The sequence below is a fragment of the Cetorhinus maximus genome, chromosome 4 (assembly GCF_964194155.1).
Source record: "Cetorhinus maximus chromosome 4, sCetMax3.hap1.1, whole genome shotgun sequence".
Lineage (NCBI taxonomy): Eukaryota > Metazoa > Chordata > Chondrichthyes > Lamniformes > Cetorhinidae > Cetorhinus > Cetorhinus maximus.
In genome coordinates, this window is record NC_135882.1 from 67,045,675 (window position 1) to 67,063,076 (window position 17,402).

A 17,402-nucleotide genomic window follows, 5' to 3' on the forward strand; every position below is an offset into this window, starting at 1 on the left:
CGAGCACAAACCTTATCGGCACCCCCGATTGGGTGCGCGCCGCCATTTTACGTGGGCGGGCCAATTTATGCGCAGGCGAGGGGGGGGATTCCTTGAGTCGGGGCCTGCGCTCTTTCGTGCGCAAAGAGCACAGAAATCTCCCGGAGGCACGGAGGTGTCTCAGGGAGATTAGCTCAAGTTCTGAAAAATTTAATAAAGGAAAAATAAATTTTAAGGACATGTCCTTGACATGAGCTCGGACATGTCCATTAATTTTTTCAAAAAGTTTTATTTAATAAATAAACCCTTCATGAAACCTCATCCCGCCCGTGGATGAGGTTTGATGAAAAATGCGAAGGCCGCCTGGGCTCTTTGCCTGCCCGCCAGCCTTAAGGTTGGATGGGCAGCATTCTTAACAACTTTAATTACTTTCTTAATGGCCTTAATAGGACTTTGACAGTTCGGCGGGTGCACAGCCGACGCAGCTGCACGCCCGCCGAACTGATAATCTAAATGATGCGCGGTGACGTCGGGATGCCCGCCCGATGTCACCGTGTGTCATTTTACTCGTTGGCGAGCGGGCCCCACCTCTGCTCACCGACTGGAAAATTCTTCCCAGAATCTTCAATTTGCCAACCCAATCATGGGAGATAAATTGTGCCCTACAGCTCCTCATTATCGTTCATTAAGTTACAAGCTTTCAATTTTCCAGACAGACATATTCAACCACCATATATAAAATTTAAAAGCAAGCCTGATAAACATTTATACCCTGAAATTCCTCATGGGTTTTGCTGATCTCCAGCCATATCTCCAGTAATAGACCAATGAAACTTTCAGGAAAATGGCAGAGTCTTGGTCTCTAGTTGTCTTTCAAAGGGCAGAACCTCTGACTGTATTTTGCAAATGATAGCCAGTGGAGTCAGGCAGAGGGATTTGCTACCTTGGGAGTTCTTGTTCCTTAAGTTGGACAGAGTACTAGTACATCAATGGAGCTTGGTACACTGAATGACATGATACGTGCTGGTTTCTACAAGGATGGAAGTGGGCCCCATCAGTGAGGTACAGGCAACTGGCCTGGAACTCCAAAGGAGAGATTTTTAAAAAATAGTTTGCAGATTAGTGCCCTTGCTCAGGGTGCTGAGGCAACCGTGGCTGGGGTTGGGGGCCTGGGCAACTCCAAGATGTGCAGACACTGGGATTACCATTTATCGGGCAGGTGGATGAAGGGGATGTGGCCGAAGTGATGGCTGTACACACCTATCCCTTGCAATAAAGTATGTTCACACTGACCCTGCAGATTCCATAATTGCTGGGACGCCAAACTAAGGAGACCTCACAGTCCTATTATAGAAGTAAAGTATCAGAACGTAAAAGCATAAGGAGCAAGAAATTGGATTTGTTACACCCATCTGTTTGATGCCATGAGCACCTTTGGAGTTCCAAAATGATGTCTGCGGCTTGCGTACACACACTTTTGGGGAGAATAGCATCAGACACCCTATTGTTGAGAGTGCTGGTGCATGCACAGTGAATGGTTGCCAGAAATATGCAGAGTAGGCTGATCATCAACATCACTCAGCATGCAACATTTGGGGCTGGTGGTGCCATTTTTGACCTCAATCCAGCTAATGCCCTATCTTAACACACGTTCAGCAACTGGAAGGAAGCCCCCAAGTTCCCCAGCATCACTCATTAAAATTATAATCTCATTAAAAGTAACTGACTTCGTTACAGATTAGTTGCCGTTTGATTTCTTCTATCTATTGCTTCAATCCTAGAAGAGTTTGGTGGTTTCTAGTTCAAATTTGTAATTGTTTACAGGGAGTGGTGTGTCAGTGTTGAAGGACTTTTTGCTAACCTCAATGCTTCTGCACAAACCAGTTGTTCCTAAGCATGGGGTCACCAGTAGCTCTTTCCCTTGGAATACACCATGACTTGGAGAATGAGCAGAAGCTACAGAGAACAGGAGAAGCAGCTGGAAGAGGGAGGAGGATTGGGAGAAAGGCTGTCAGTAGGGCTCTCATATCCATGTAGGGTGCTTATCAAGCACTTCTCCCAACTGAACCTTACTGAGGAGTGATTTGTGACACATCTGTGCTTCAGTAAAGTCGACCTCACTGAAATCTGCCACCTGCCTCATTCACAACTGCGGCCTCAGAGCAGGGCAAGGACCACATTGCCAATGGTTGCAAGGGTGACCGCAGTATGTGTGTAGTACCATCCAAGTTACAGCTGGAGATACTTGCAACATCTTGCAGTTTGTCAACCACTCTTGCCTAAAGGAAATCACTGAGGCTCTGTATTCAATGAGAGCCAATTGCATTCAATCTCTCTTGCCAGAGAGAAGCAGGTGGAGCAAGCACACAGCTTAGCTAAAATTGCAGGCGCTCCCATGTTGCAGGGTGCTAATGACTACATGCATATCACTTTGTGGACAATGCATGTCAACTCTGTCATGTACTGGAACCAAAGGGAATTCCAGGCCCTCAACATCCAGCTTGTGTGCAACTATAGTCAATAAGTCATGGCTGGCCTGTTATCCTGGCAGAAGTCATGATCCCTTCATTCTGTGCAGTCTGCTTTGCCAGCTACATTTGAGCCATCACGGCAAATCTAGTGTGACCACTGGACTATCCACTGGCCACATGGCTCATGACTCCTGTACGCAATCCATGCACGCATGCGGTCATACATACACTGAAAGCCATGCAGCTACACAAAATATGATACTGCACACCATTGGTATACTGAAACAATGCTGCCCGGGCTATTCAGGCTTCTTGATGTCATATTCAGTTAAATGTTGCCTTGATGTCAAGGGCAGCATTCTTACCTTCCCCTCTTGAGTTCAGCTCTTTTTATCATGTTTTGACCAAAGCTGTAATGAGGTCAGCAGTGAGTGAAACAAAATCAGAAAATGCTGGAAAAACTCAGCAGGTCCAACAGCATCTGTGGAGAGAAAGACAGAGTTAATGTTTCAAGTCCATTTGAAGAGTCATACGGACTCGAAACGTTAACTCTATCTTTCTCTCCACAGATGCTGTTAGGCCTGCTGAGTTTTTCCAGCATTTTCTGTTGTTTCAGATTTCCAGCATCCGCAGTATTTTGCCTTTATCAGGAGTGAATGACCCTGGTGGAACCCAAACTGAGCATCAGTGAGCAGGTTATTGCTATGTAAGTGTTGCTTGATCACACTGTCGACGATACCTTTTATCACTTTGCTAATGATCGGGAGGAAGTTGATGGGGCGGCAATTGGCCGGATTGCATTGGCCCTGCTTTTGTAGACAGGACATACCTGGGCAATTTTTCCATATTGTTGGGTAGATGCCAGTGTTGTAGCTGTACAGGAACAACTTGACTTGGTGCATGGGTAGCTCTGGAGCACAAGTCTTCAGTAATATCACTGGGATGTTGTCAGGGCCTTTGCAGTATCCAGTGTCTTATAGCCATTTCTTGTGTAGGGATTTGGACTCTATACTAAAACTAGAGTAAGAAAATTCTTATTGAGGAACAACCATATTGGCAAAAGAATATGGTTATTTAGAATGCAAACTGACAAGGTTTGTTGGACAATAAAGATTGATACTTAACATTTCATTAGTGGAGACATAGCATGATGCTCAAGTTCAACACGTGTTGGTCTGTCTGTCTCGTGGATCATGGGACTTCTGGGGTCTTCTCTTCTTGGTTCCTTGAACCTGGTCTCTTGACTCACAACGTCCTTCAAAATTTTAGCTTAGCCAGCTCAGCTCTAAGATACATGCAAATCCCTTTGCAGCTTTAAGACTTCAACTCTAGTGCACTCTTTTCCAACCTACAGCTTCCAGTCCGCCTTAACTGCTGAAGCTACACACTTCACAGTTGCCTACTGGTGGTCTCTTTCTCACTCTGGTAGAACAGCTTTCTAACAAAATCTGTGGCTTTCCCTAAATAACTAAGAGTGCACTTGACTACTGATTCTCCTAAGCTAGACTTTAACTGACTCAAATGATTTCTTGGCAGCTAAGTGGCTATACATTTTCTATTCCCACTCTCAAGGCAATTACTTTAGCCCTGGAAGTTCTGTCTATGCTGGATTCACTGATCTCTAATACTGGTTCTTGCAGCAACACCTCCGCCCATGATAAATACTTTAGTCACTAACTAAGCACCCTTATTTTATACCCTCTTTGCAGATAGCTTTGCAACATTTAGTCCAAGTATGTGCGCCTGGATCAATGCAACAACTTCTAACCCAATATTTGCAACTGTTGACCAATGGGAAGAGTGCACATAGTGCCCTCATAACAATCAGAGGTCCTTGGAACATTCTAGGCCCAAGATCATTCTTCTAGCCAATCAGCTTTGCAGCCTTGGCATCCCTTCTAACTGCTAAACTATAACCTATATCTTTGACCAGAGACCCTGGAACATCTAGTCCTTGGGCTACCTTCCTGGCCAATCAGCATTGTAGATTTGGCTTCTCTTTACTGCTAAACTGGACTCACCAGAGACAAATGTGCAAATGTGTCCTAGTTATAACTTCAGTTCACTCCCAACAGATCCACATGTTCTTTCTTAAAGCTAAATCACAGTATTTGGCACTTAAAGAGATGCCAACTTTAAGACTTTCTTAACACCATACCTCAAAAGTCATGAATCATGCCAATAATACACATAAATTAAGACTTTTCATTACTAAGCTTATGTACAGTGCATTTTAATCATTTAAGCCTTTCTAATTACACAAATGTGCCAACAAGGTGAAGTCTAACACTTGTTATCACATGGAGTAAATTGAATTGACTGAAGATTGGCAGCTATGATATTGGGGACCTCAGGAGGAGGCCGGCACTTGTAGCTGAGGATTGTAGCAAAAACTTCAGCCTTGTCTTTTACACTGATGTGCTTGGCTCCCCCATCATCGAGGATGAAGATATTTGTGGAGCCTCCTCCTCCAGTTATTTGTTTAATTGTCCACCACCATTCACGACTGGATGTGCAGGACTGCAGAGCTTTGCTCTGATCCCTTGGTCATGGCATCACTTTGTTCTGTCTATCACAGGCTGCTTCCGCTGTTTGTCATGCAAGTAGTCCTGTGTTGTAGCTTTACTAGGTTGACATCTCATTTTTAAGTATGCCAGGTGCAGCTCCTGGCATGTCCTCCTGCACTCTTCATTGAACCATTGATCCCCTGGCTTTATGGTAATGGTAGAATGAGGAATATGCTGGACTGTGAGCTTGCAGATTGTGGTTGAATACAATTCTGCTGCTGATGGCCCACAGCACGTCATGGATGCCCAGTTTTGAGCTGCTAGATCTGTTCTGATCTATCCTATTTAGCACATTGGTAGTGCCATACAACACGATAGAGAGTATGCTTAGTATGAAGATAGGACTTTGCCTTCACAGGGACTGGACAGTGGTCACTCTTACTATACTGTCATGGAAAGATGCATCTGCAACAGGTAGATTGGTGAGGAGGACAAAGCCCAGCAGGTTTTTCCCTCATCTTGGTTCCTTCACAACCTGCTGTTGGGCCCAGTTTGGTAGATATGCCCTTCAGAACTCGGTCAGCTTAGTCAGTAATTCAGTAATGGTGCTAATGAGTTACTCTTGGTGATGGACATTGAAGTCCCCTAACCAGAGAACATTCTGTGCCCTTTACATCCTCAGTGCTTCTTCCAATTGATGTTCAACATGGAGGAATATTGATTCATCAGCTGAGGTGGTAGGTCATAATCAGTAGGTTCATGTTTGACTTGATGCATGAGACTTCATGGAGTCCGGAGTCAATGTTGAGGACTCCCAGGCAACTCCTTCAAAACTGTATACCACTGTGCTGCCTCCTCTGCTGGTTCTGCCCATGTTGAGAGTCGACCACATTGCTGTGGGTCTGGAGTCACATGTAGCCCAGACCAGAAAAGGATGGCAGATTCCCTTCCCTAAAGGGCATTAGTGAATCAGGTGGTTTTTTACGACAATTGATGATTGTTTCATGGTCACCATTACTGAGACTAGCTTTCAATTCAGATTTTTATTAATCAATTGAATTTAAATTCCACCAGCTGAAATGTGGGATTAAACCAATGTCCTCAAGGCAATAACCTGAGCCTCCGGATTACTAGTTCAGTGACATTGCCGCCACGCTATTGTTTCCCCTAGAATCAACCTCAGTACCTCTGAAAAAAAAAACGAGAAAGCTGGTAATATCTCAGATCAGCCAGCAGCAATGGAGAATCACAAATCAAGTGAGCCAACCTTTCAGGTCTAAGACACTTATTCAGAGCATTACTATCATCTCCATCAAGGATAGCTAACATAAAAAAAACAGAAATGAAATTTGAGTATTTCTGGTCAATATGGCTCAGTTACAGGCTGGTAATTGATTTTCTCTTAATGCATATCAAGCCAGTTATATATTTAAAACATTATACGGCCTTATGAGGGAATAGACAATAAAATCATACACTTTAAAAGTACATTGCCAGATTGCTTATAGGTTGAGAATAATAAACAATGTGAGATAAAATGAGCAGAAGATAATATAATTGCGCTAAAAGCAATGTTCCATTAACTTTAGAATGCCATTCTTCTTGTGATTATGTCAAGAAGAGATAGTGGCTCCTTGGTTTATAACTTAAACATTTAACACTTAGGGATGGATTTATGGGTGCTTTCGTCCCCATCACCCTGGCTAAAATGTCAGTGGCCAATGTTGCTTAATGACCAATTACCCCTTAATAGGCTGAAAGTGGTATTTCTGCCCCTCAGGGGCAGGATGCCACCTCAGAGAGCTGCTGGCTACCTGAGCAGTGCCAGGTGGCAGCATTGGCCACTACTGGGACTACAAGCAGTCCCCAATGGATCTTGTAGCTGGAACCTGACAGAGACCAAGATAAGTGGAGTGGGAGGGGGGTATTTCGCTTGTGTCAGACTGGCAGGTTGAGGGGGGTGGCAGGTTGAATTTGAGAGGTCGAGGAGTAAGTGAGGGGGGAAATGTGATCTTGGGTGGGATGCCTCCGATGGGCACAGGGGACCCACGAAGGAGGTTGCACCCAACACTCGACTGCCCCTTGCCTGACACTAGCCCGCTCAGCTAAGGCTGCTGGGCTACCCGCTTAATGTGGCCCTCCCCCTGCTGTGAGTAAAATAGCAGTGGGAGTGGGATAAGGCCCTTAAGGGCCTCAATATGTCCAAGGGTGGCCAGGCCGCCCAACGCCTCCACCGACCCCTGTGAAGTTTCATACAGGTCGGGAGGGCGGGTGGGTGGGTGGGCGGTGGGAAGGCCACAAGCTGGATTTTACGAGCCCCTACCTTCCTTCAAAGCGGCCAGCAGAGGAGCGTAAAATCTAGCCCTTATTCTTTTCCCACTAATATGCTCTTCAGAAGTTGGGTCATTATGTGTCCTGCATAGAACTGCTGATGGAAAATTGATCGGAAAAGAAATGCATCCTGTTCTCCTTACTTTAGCTGTTGCATTTTAGCACTAAGTGCTTAAGTGAATACCTTAAAGCTCTAACAAGAGATGAAAATGTAATTAGTGACTTATGATATCCACATTTTAATTTTGGTAGCAGAAAACTGAGATGAGTGAGACGAGTCTCTTTGTAATAAGTGTATCGCATTCATTTTCTTCTCTGAAGAACAAGGGTCAGAATTTCACACTGCCTCACCAGCGGACTTTTAGGCGGCGGGAGGAGCGTGAAAATGAAAGAACGGGACTCCCTCTGGATTCACGCCTGCGCTGACCACGCAGAGATTTTACACTGGGGAGGGCAAGGCCTCGGATGGGATGCCCATCATTGCCCCAATTGAGGCCCTTAAGGGCCGTTTCCAGCCCAGCCTCACTTTTAGGGTGGACTTAGCTGGCGTGGGGTAAGGCCGACAAAGAACGGGCCTAGATCTCGGGCAGGAAGGGGGGAGGGCGCCTCCATCTGAAGCCCACTTCTGATTGTGGGTGCCCCCCACCCCCACAACCCCTCTTAAGGCCTGTTGGCCACTGGACCTCCCTACCCTGGCCTTTTCCTCAACACCCCGATCAACCCTTGCCCCTCCCCACCCTACCTCCCAGGCCTTCCCTATCCTTCTTGCCTTGGGAGGCCTTAAACTTATCTTGTCCTCCAGTTCTGGGAATTAGGCTCAGGCATATTTGTGTGCTTCCTCTTCTGTCTGACAATCAGATTGCCCGTTAGCTCTCTAAAACGAGACTTCCTTCCGAGTGAGGGGCGGAAATCCCGCCTGCAGCCAATTGACGCTCATTTGAGCATAAAATGGCTGTGGGGCACTCAGTCGACAAGGATGTGTTTCCCGCCCACTCTTCAGATGCCAGGAAGCGAGAGCCCGCCATCTGAAAAATTCAGGCCAATATTATCACTTTGAGGATGATTTACACATTTATTCTAAGATTTTTAAATACACCAGTTGATCTCCCTTGGTATTGCACAGGTATGTACACACACATCCACCCACATTTAAAGATGTTTTTGTTTTCAGTAAATAAAACTATTGTCAGCACAATCTAAAGATCAAGAAATTCTCCAGCTTTTAAAATGATTGCTCAGGTTACATTTAAAATGCATCAGAATACTTTTATGGACTGGACCTCTCCCTGCTGTTGTGAGCAGGCTTCTCCTGCATGAAAACAGATGGAGAGAGTGTGAGCAGGACACATGGCACTGCATGGAATGTTTGTGTGGTGAGCGGAGACTTGGACTGGGTGAGGACGCAAGTTCCAGAGGATATGAGCCTGAGTGTGTGTGAGAGTTAGTGGTGTTGTCCCTTGAGGTGTGAGATCCCTTTGGATGTGTGATGGGTTTGTGAGTGTGTGAGTTGAGAATGATGAGAAGAGTGACTTACCCTGGCAGAACAGATGAGACCATTCATCCTGCAGCAGCACTGGGTGGCTGTCCTCTTTTGAAGGGTATTGACGCTTACCACCGCTGCCACTGCCCCCCAAGCTTGCTTGGTAACACTGCTGCCCATCCTGCGGCCAGAGCTGGGGTAGAGGACATCATGGCGGGCCTCCACTGCATCCAAAAGGCCCTCGAGGGACGTGTCATTAAACCAAACTGCTGCAGTCTTCTTGCCTTTCGGGGCTATGATTCCTGTGCAGCAGTCCTGAGCTGGGAGCATTGAGAGTGCACGCGACTGTGCTTTCAATGTGGCGCACAGCGTAGTGAAACAGAAGGTGACAATGTGGTGGGCGAATGAGAGTCCTTCCACCATCGAGACGCTGTATTTCCCGGGGATGCATGAATAATGAGGCGGGATTGGGATGTTATGGCATGAAAACCCACCATTGCAGTCAGCGGGAGAAATGTCTTTTTCCCCGCCTGCTACCACACTTGGTACAAATGTGGCACAATTCTGCCCATAGGATGTGTTTGTGTTGGTTGTATACTAGCTGAACATTCAGCAAATGAAAGCCCTTACAGTTGATGTAGTTGACTGCTTGTCGCCATGGAGATCTAAGCACCATGTCAGTGCAGTCGATGTCACTCTGCACCTGTGCAAATCCCAGCACTCTTGCTTCCTGGCTTTCCTGATCCAGGGTGAAATGCACAAAGTTGTGTGTTCTTGCGAATATGGCATCCATGACCTCCTGGATGTACTTGTATATGGAGGCTTGTGAGATCCCACAGAGGTCACCTGTGGAGCCCTGAAAGAAGCTACTGGTGTGGAAATTGAGCACTGCAGTCACTTTCACGGCCACTGGCAGTGGATGCCCTCCATGTCCCCATGGCGTCAAATCTTGCAACAGGTGGCAGATGTGACCGACCAGTTCCCTGGACCTGCGCAGTCTTTGGTGCCACTGGTTCTCGGTCATCTGCATGAATGACGAGCGCCATCTGTAGCCCCTGGGTCTAGTGAGACGCCTAACTGCAATGGCTCACTGTGGGTCTTCAGTGGCATACGAACAAACGAATTAGGAGCAGGGGTAGACCACTCGGCCCCTCAAGCCTGCTCTGCTATTCAGTAAGATCATGGTTGATCTGAATGTTACCTCAACCCCACATTGCCGCCTACCTCCAATAACCTTTCACCTCATTAATCAAGAATCTATCCTTTTAAAGAGGAGGTACATTGTGGCTGCAACAAATTGTGTAAGTTTTTCAAAATGAATTAGTGCTGTTACTTTGAGCAATAGCAGAACATGCCAGAGAGCAAGCAGAAAATGCATTGGAAATTCCACTGGAGAGAAGGAAAGAAGGAAAGGTGTCCTGAATATGCAGAGGGAGCAGGAGACCTTCCAGACACATGCTGAAGGCAGTTTGAACAAGTAGTGGAGGATGTCAATGCCAGGAGGGTTGCTCCAATGCAGGAAAAAGTGTAATAGTCTCACATGAGTTCTCAAGGTGAGTGAGTTTATCTTCAAATGACATAGTCTACCCACTGCCCCAGTACCCCCATCCAGTGCTCAATTCAGTACACCCCCATCACCCATGCAGCAACAATCTCCACCTCACCTTCACACGCTTAACACTGCTGTAAGCCTCCACACCCACAACTCATGGCTCACTCACTGGTAAAATTCGACCATTGACAGCTACATCACCAAACAAATTACACAACACTCCCTGGGATATTTTTTTATTGTAGGAGAAGGTGGTGCATTTCAGCAGGCAGCAAGAATGAACAGGAGGAAGATAAGCGGCCTGCAAGTTTAACACCAGGGGCGGAGACAGTGCTGGCCATCATGGGAAGTCGCATCCCTGAGGCTGTGGCCACTGGTGGCCCTAAAGTGATTGATAATGAGGGTATCCACATTCCCAAACCACTTCTCTCATTCCACTTCTCCTTCATCCCTCAATCTCTTGTCATGGACAAATTTTGCGCGTTTCTATTCTTTCTATTTCCCCTGATCAAAATGCTTGTGAGTAGATGTGTGTTTTCTTACCCTCAGAATGGTTTACTTAATTTTCAATAATCAAGCAGCAAGCTTTTATGTATTTAAAAATGAGGAAGGTTAATTTATTTCTTACACACTTGCCCTGGAGATTAATGAAAACAGGACGTCTCACCCACTTAACTCACCCACACTAGCAAATACACAAAAAATTAGATTCAGATGAAGATAAAAACGCGAGTTATAAAAGCAAAATTTATCTCAGTCTCTCTTTTGTCGCAGGCCTGATGCTTCTTAGTTGAGTTGATGCTTCATCTGGAGTGAAGGCCCTGCTAGGCAGAGATTTCTCAAAAGCTCGGAAGGTTCCTGTACTTGATCTGCCAGGAAGTTGTTCTCTCAGATGAACTTGAAGGATATAAGAGAATCCTTCTTCCTCTTTCAAGGTATTGCTGCTGGGGACCTTGGTTGCTTCTTTGACTGCAGTGATCCAGTAGTTTTGAATGGTGTTTCGTGGACTCGCTGATGGGATTTTTGCTGGACTTCTGCTGCTCGGTTTTAAATGCAGAGAGCAAATTTGGCTGCCTTAACCATGTAGCCTCGTATCAAGTGTCAAGTCATTGTTTAAATAAGGTAATGTCAGTTTGATAAGCATTATGGACTGTAGCTTTTCAACTGTGTGGTTTCAGACAGCCAAAGGCCTTTGCGCTTGAAGGACAAACCATCATATTACAATGAGGTGTCGATGGGTTGTGTTTACCTATTGGGCTGACCCACAAGTCACATCAGTCAGTAATGTACACTTTTGTTCTCTCTGGAGACAGGATAGTTTCAATTCACAAGAGAAGCCTGATGATCTCCAGACACCATATTTTGATGCCTTTAACAATGTGGCTTTTAAAAATAACTTTAAAAATCAGAGACTGATACTGCATACATTTAAGGTGCTAGGATAAAGGAGTGATCTGTGCATGTTGAGACACCAAGCACAAGTGCACAGGGGCCAGAGTGGGGGTGGAAAGAATCGCACAGGGGCCAGATGGAAGGTGAGGCTGCACACTGCCGAGGATTCCAGTGGACGAGGATACAGAAGGAGGCTGATGGGTGCTCTAACTCAAATGCTTGGCACACAGGAAAGCTTGCCAGAAAGCCTACGTTCAATGTCAAGGGGCATGGAGGAGTCCCAGCGTGCAGAGTTTGGAGAGCATGCTTTCCAACATGGAAGAGGTAGTCACCTCCATCAGCACATCAATGGGATCTAGAATGGTGCAGCATCAGATGGCCAATGTCACAGCTTCCATTGCAGCACAAGCAAGGTCCACCAAAGGTCTGAGTGCTGCAGTGGAATCTCAGGCTGATACTGTGTAAACATAGTCTGCTCCCTCATGAATCTAGGTACCACTGTTAAAAGAGGGTTCCAGGTATCACAGCAGACTATCATTCTGTTCTCCAACACATAGGAACATAGAGTAAAAGTAGGCCATTCGGCTTCTCGAGCCTGCTCTGCCATTCAGCTAGATCATGACTGATTTTCTATCTCAACAACATTTTCCTGCACTATCCTCATACCCTTTGATATCTTTAAATCTACTGATCTCTGTCTTGAATACACTCAATGACTGAGCCTCCACAGCCCTCTGGCATCAAACATTCTAAAGATTTACCACCATCTGAATAAAAAAATTCCTCCTCATCTCAGCCTAAATGCCGTACCTCTTATTCTGAGACTGTGTCCCACCGGCCAGTGGAAACATCCTTCCTGCATCCACCCTATCGAACCCTGTCAGAATTTTGTATGCTTCAATGAAATAAAGAGATTAACAGGATTGGCCTGGGAGAATGGCAGTGTTTCCATGGTGCACAAACCTGCTGTGCTCTCTGTCAGAATGACAGCATTCATGGTCCCACTGCTGTCAAATCTGTCAAGGCCCTTACCATTGCCTGTCCAGCAGCCCAGACTGCTGCAGCCCAGGTCCAGATGGCACAATCTGAAGCCAGAACGTCTAGTCCTAGAGCTGCTTGAAGTCTCCCTCAAATACTTCCCACGGGCTCCTAGTTGAAGGCTGCAAACTTCCAGTACCCATGCGACAGCCTCTGGGGAAGTATCTCATTGGAGTACTGATGATTGGCAAAGGCACATGGAAGACAGATACTAAGGGAATGCACAAGTATGATTGGGCTATCTTTGTGTGCCATAGTTTAATTCATTGGACTGGAATGTTCATTTTCTGTTGGCTTTTATTTTTATCTTGTTAGAAAGGGGATAATGTGATGGTCAATGATAGAGAAAAGGTAAGGAACCTGGGACAGTTGATGAAAGGGGAGTTGTGGTTGAGGTTACTGCGAACACTCATGAATTGTCTGCCCTGTTAGAGCCCGGGAATAAAATGGCTGCAAACATTGTATCCTCCCTTACTCTTCCTGTTCCTTCTCTTCCGGATGGTGCTTCCTTCTCTTCCTCATACTCCTGTTCGCCTGATCGGTTGTGAAAGGGGCCATTTCCTCAAAATGCCCAGGTTGGGCAGCGTGCTGCCACACACCTTGATACCCGCTCAGTTGAGTACTGCAGGGCTCCTCCAGAGCAGTCCAGGCAGTGGAATCATTGCTTGAGGACACAGGGAGTGTGCTTTATGATGTTCCTTGTGGCAGTGCGCCTCTCATTGTAAGCCTGATGTGCACATGTTCTGGACCCAGAATCATGAGCCATGTCATCAGTGGATAAACCTTGTAGCCCAGGAGCCAACCTTTGACTTATGATGGGTCAAATGCAGTTGGCACAGAGGACTGCTGCAGAATGAAGGCATTGTAACCACTGCCAAGATAACGGGCATTCATCTGCCTGATGTGCTGCCTGTAGTTGCATACCAGCTGCACGTTGAGGGAGCGGAATCTCTTTCAGTTCAGGAAGGCGACTGATTTGACTCGAGGCACCACAAACTAATGTCAATGACACCCTGCACCATATGGAAGCCTGCAATCAGTGCAGACCCTCTGCCTGCTTGTTGTTACCCAAACCCCATTAGCGAAATATGAAACTAGACACCAATACTTTTCTTGAAAATAGGTTTATTCACAGAATGTAACATTACATATATTATTCCTACCTACCAACCAGTGTCCCAGCATTCTCTCTATACACTCTTAGCCCCTTAAAGGGGCACTGTAACAAAAAAAGCAAAACTTTAAACGAGACTTAACAACTCAAATCAAAGTGATAGTCCTGGGCTAATGATACACTCAAGCCCCCGCGGTGCCCACTTGTCAGAGAAGGCCTCAGGCGTATCAATGGACACTGCACGCTCCCTCTCCAGGGACATTTGGGCACGAACATAGCCGCGGAAGAGGGGCAGATAGTCGGGCCGGATGATCCCCTCAACCACCCGCTGCCAGGACCTGTCGACCATCTTGGCCAGGCCCAGGAGCAGGCTGTCACCCTTTATACTCTTTTGAAGCACCAACTAAAAGGAAATAAAATAATTAACAGATAAACGATGCCATAGTGGTATTATCACTGGACTAGTAATCCAGAGACCCAGGGTAATGCTCTGGGGACCTGGGTTCAAATCCTGCCATGGCAGGTGGTGGAATTTGAATTCAATAAAAATCTGGAATTAAAAGTCTGATGGTGACCATGAAACCATTGTCGATTGTTGTAAAAACCCATCTGGTTCACTAATGTCCTTTAGGGAAGGAAATCTGTTATCCTTACCTGGTCTGGTCTACACGTGACTCCAGACCCACAGCAATGTGGTTGACTTTTAAACGCTCTTTTGGGATGGGCAATAAATGCTGGCCCACATCCCATGAACGAATGAAAAAAAAGTGACGCCCCCTTTAGGGCAACAAATGTCAAAACTTTGAAGGAAACTTAAAAAATCAAAGCAAAATGTCATTGTGGGGCCTGACGATGCACTCCAACCACTGTAGTGCCCACCAGTCACAGAAGGCCTCAACCGTACCAGTGGACACCGTGTGCTCACTTTCCAGGGACATTCGGATGTGAATGTAGCCGTGGAAGAGGGGCAGACAATTGGGCCAGATGACCGCCTCAACCACTCACTGCCCAGATCTGTTGATGACCACCTTGGCCAGGCCGAGGAGCAGGCTCAATAAATGCTCTAAGAACTCAACTAAATAATACCCTTCACCGGTATATCTTAACAATATAATCAACATACCATTAACAGTAAGTTTATTAAGTTTCATTAACAGTAAGTCTATTTCCTTAGTTCTGATGAAGAGTCATTCGGACTCGAAACGTCAACTGTATTCCTCTCCGCAGATGCTGTCAGACCTGCTGAGTTTTTCCAGGTATTTTTGTTTTTGTACCATTAACACTTCTCACTAACAAAGTGAATGAGATAGAGCTACCTCTCTGCGTAGAGAGCCTCGGGGACCTCCATTATGCAGCAGTGTACTGCAAACAATGGTCTCCAACAGCAGCCTGGAATGAGGCAAATGCATAAAAGTTAAGAGCCTCGGTCACCTTGACAGCCACAGGCAATGTGGCATCTTTCCATGTACAATATTGTGGCTACAGCAGTTGGCAGATTTCCGTCACAATCTCTTTAATGAAGCAAAGACGTATCCTGTGCTGGAGGACCTCGCCTAATTTCAGGTATGAAAATTGCTCCCTCAAGACCCTGAGTAGAAACGGGCCTCCTGTTAAGAACCCTTTCCCCATTTCTCTTCCCTCTTCTAGCAATTCATCCTGCTCAGTCCCATGAGAAAAATCTATTAAAACATCCACTTCTGCAATTAACTTGTTTCAGGATAAGCTTTCAAACTTTTAAGCCAGCAGAAAATTACTTCAGCACTAGTCAGACCATTCCCTGTAAATTCTTGAAAATTTAGTCAAGCCTGAGAAAGCTCCAAAAATGTATACAATTGCACTAGCAGTCAGAAGAAATAATCCAGCAACTGACCTGCAAACAGTTCTTGATCCCTTTAACTAGTGCTGGCGAGGGAATCCATCAAGGCATTTAATACATGTTCAGCTGTGCGAGGTTAAAAGAGGGTAGTGACTGGAGCGGGCATTTGAAAATGGCAGCTCTGACATTAAGTCAGCATTGCATGCTCATTAACGCCATAATCTACCAGATCTGCATTACTGCCAGTGGTCGTTTGATACATTGTACCAAGATAGTGTTCCCATCGCATATGCATCTAGGACCTGATTTTCGACCTTTAGAAAAGCAATGAATGCTTGAAAAAACAGGCATTACGGAACCCAATTTGCCCCCGATACAATTTTGGCAGGGACAGCTCCTTCATCATTTCTGAAGAAAGGAAGAATGTCCCCTTGCATGCATGAAGATGGCTCAGATGTAATATCAAGGTTCATCCCAGCAACCTCAAGGCTTCCACAAATAGTGAGGATTTGCACTTAACTAATGCCAAGTTGCATCCAATCGCAGAAACATCTTAATGCATGTCAATAATCGTTACTCAGGAAGCAGCCATGATGTCTTCTTTGTGCAACAGTTCTCAATGCCTGCATTTCAGAAGGAGAAGAAGCAGAGGTTCGGAGAAGTCCAGGGCTAACATCTGCATTCATAGATACTGACTTACTGATTAATACTTAACAATAGATGGAAACTCCAAGTTGTAAGAATGAACATCTTGTTTGCTCTTATGTATTTTTCACCTCTTTCTACAGGAAAACTTCACTGTCCAGTGGAGATGCAAATAAGTGTGTGTGAAGAAAAGTTATATTGTGTGCAAAGCTTCAAGTGGTACCCCCAAGCGAGTGAAGTAATTCCCAATTCAAATTTGTGCCATGACTGATGGGCACCACAAGAAATGTATATAAAACTGAGGAGCACACTGTTGTTTGCACTTCTTCTAATACCAGCAATCTTCTTCCTCATTTGCACTTGTGTATGTGGGACTTAGTTGACAGTATCGACTCAGTCAGCAACCACCCTACAAGTGCTTTGTGCTTTTACTAGAGGGTGTCTCCAGCTTCAAATAAGACCACTATCTTTTAATTTATCTTCTCTAATCTTCAGTCACAAAGAGAACAATGCTGCCTTCATGTCTTTGTTGTGCCTGTATTTTCGTTTTTTTATTATTCTTTCTTGGGATGTGAACATTGTTGGCAGGGCCAGCATTTGATGTTCAAGGTGCATGTTTCTCCAAAGTGCAGGGTATTTTTAATTATTGTTACGGCACAGCAGTTTTTAAAGACTGAGTTATTTAAAATCCCAGAGGGAAACTTTAAACACCTATATTTTCAATTGGTATGTTTTGAGTTGCAGCTCAATTCAGGAATAAGACCACCAGTTCTTAAGAGGTTTTTATATCAAACTAAATGAGACATTTATTAATTTAAAACAAGGTACTAAACAAATACACATGGTTACAAATTACTACTATCATAACTTTTTAACAAATTCCCAAATTAATCTCCATTAAGGAAACAACAACCCATAGACTTAACCAGCCACCAGGCAAACCTTTTTTGCCTTACAAATTCAAAATTAGGTTCGTTTCAATTTGGTTCCTTTGCAGACAGCGGTAGACCTACAGGCTTTGACCTTACATGCCTCTGCCTTTCACACACAAACTCCTCTCAGGTTATACCCAGCCTG

At 45.3% G+C, this 17,402-nt stretch overlaps 1 protein-coding gene across 1 annotated transcript in view; it reads left to right on the forward strand.

Moving 5' to 3' along the window:
- Window positions 1-17,402, forward strand: part of LOC144680079 (serine incorporator 1-like) — a 252,674-nt gene that overhangs the window by 152,985 nt on the left and 82,287 nt on the right. The window lies entirely within an intron of this gene.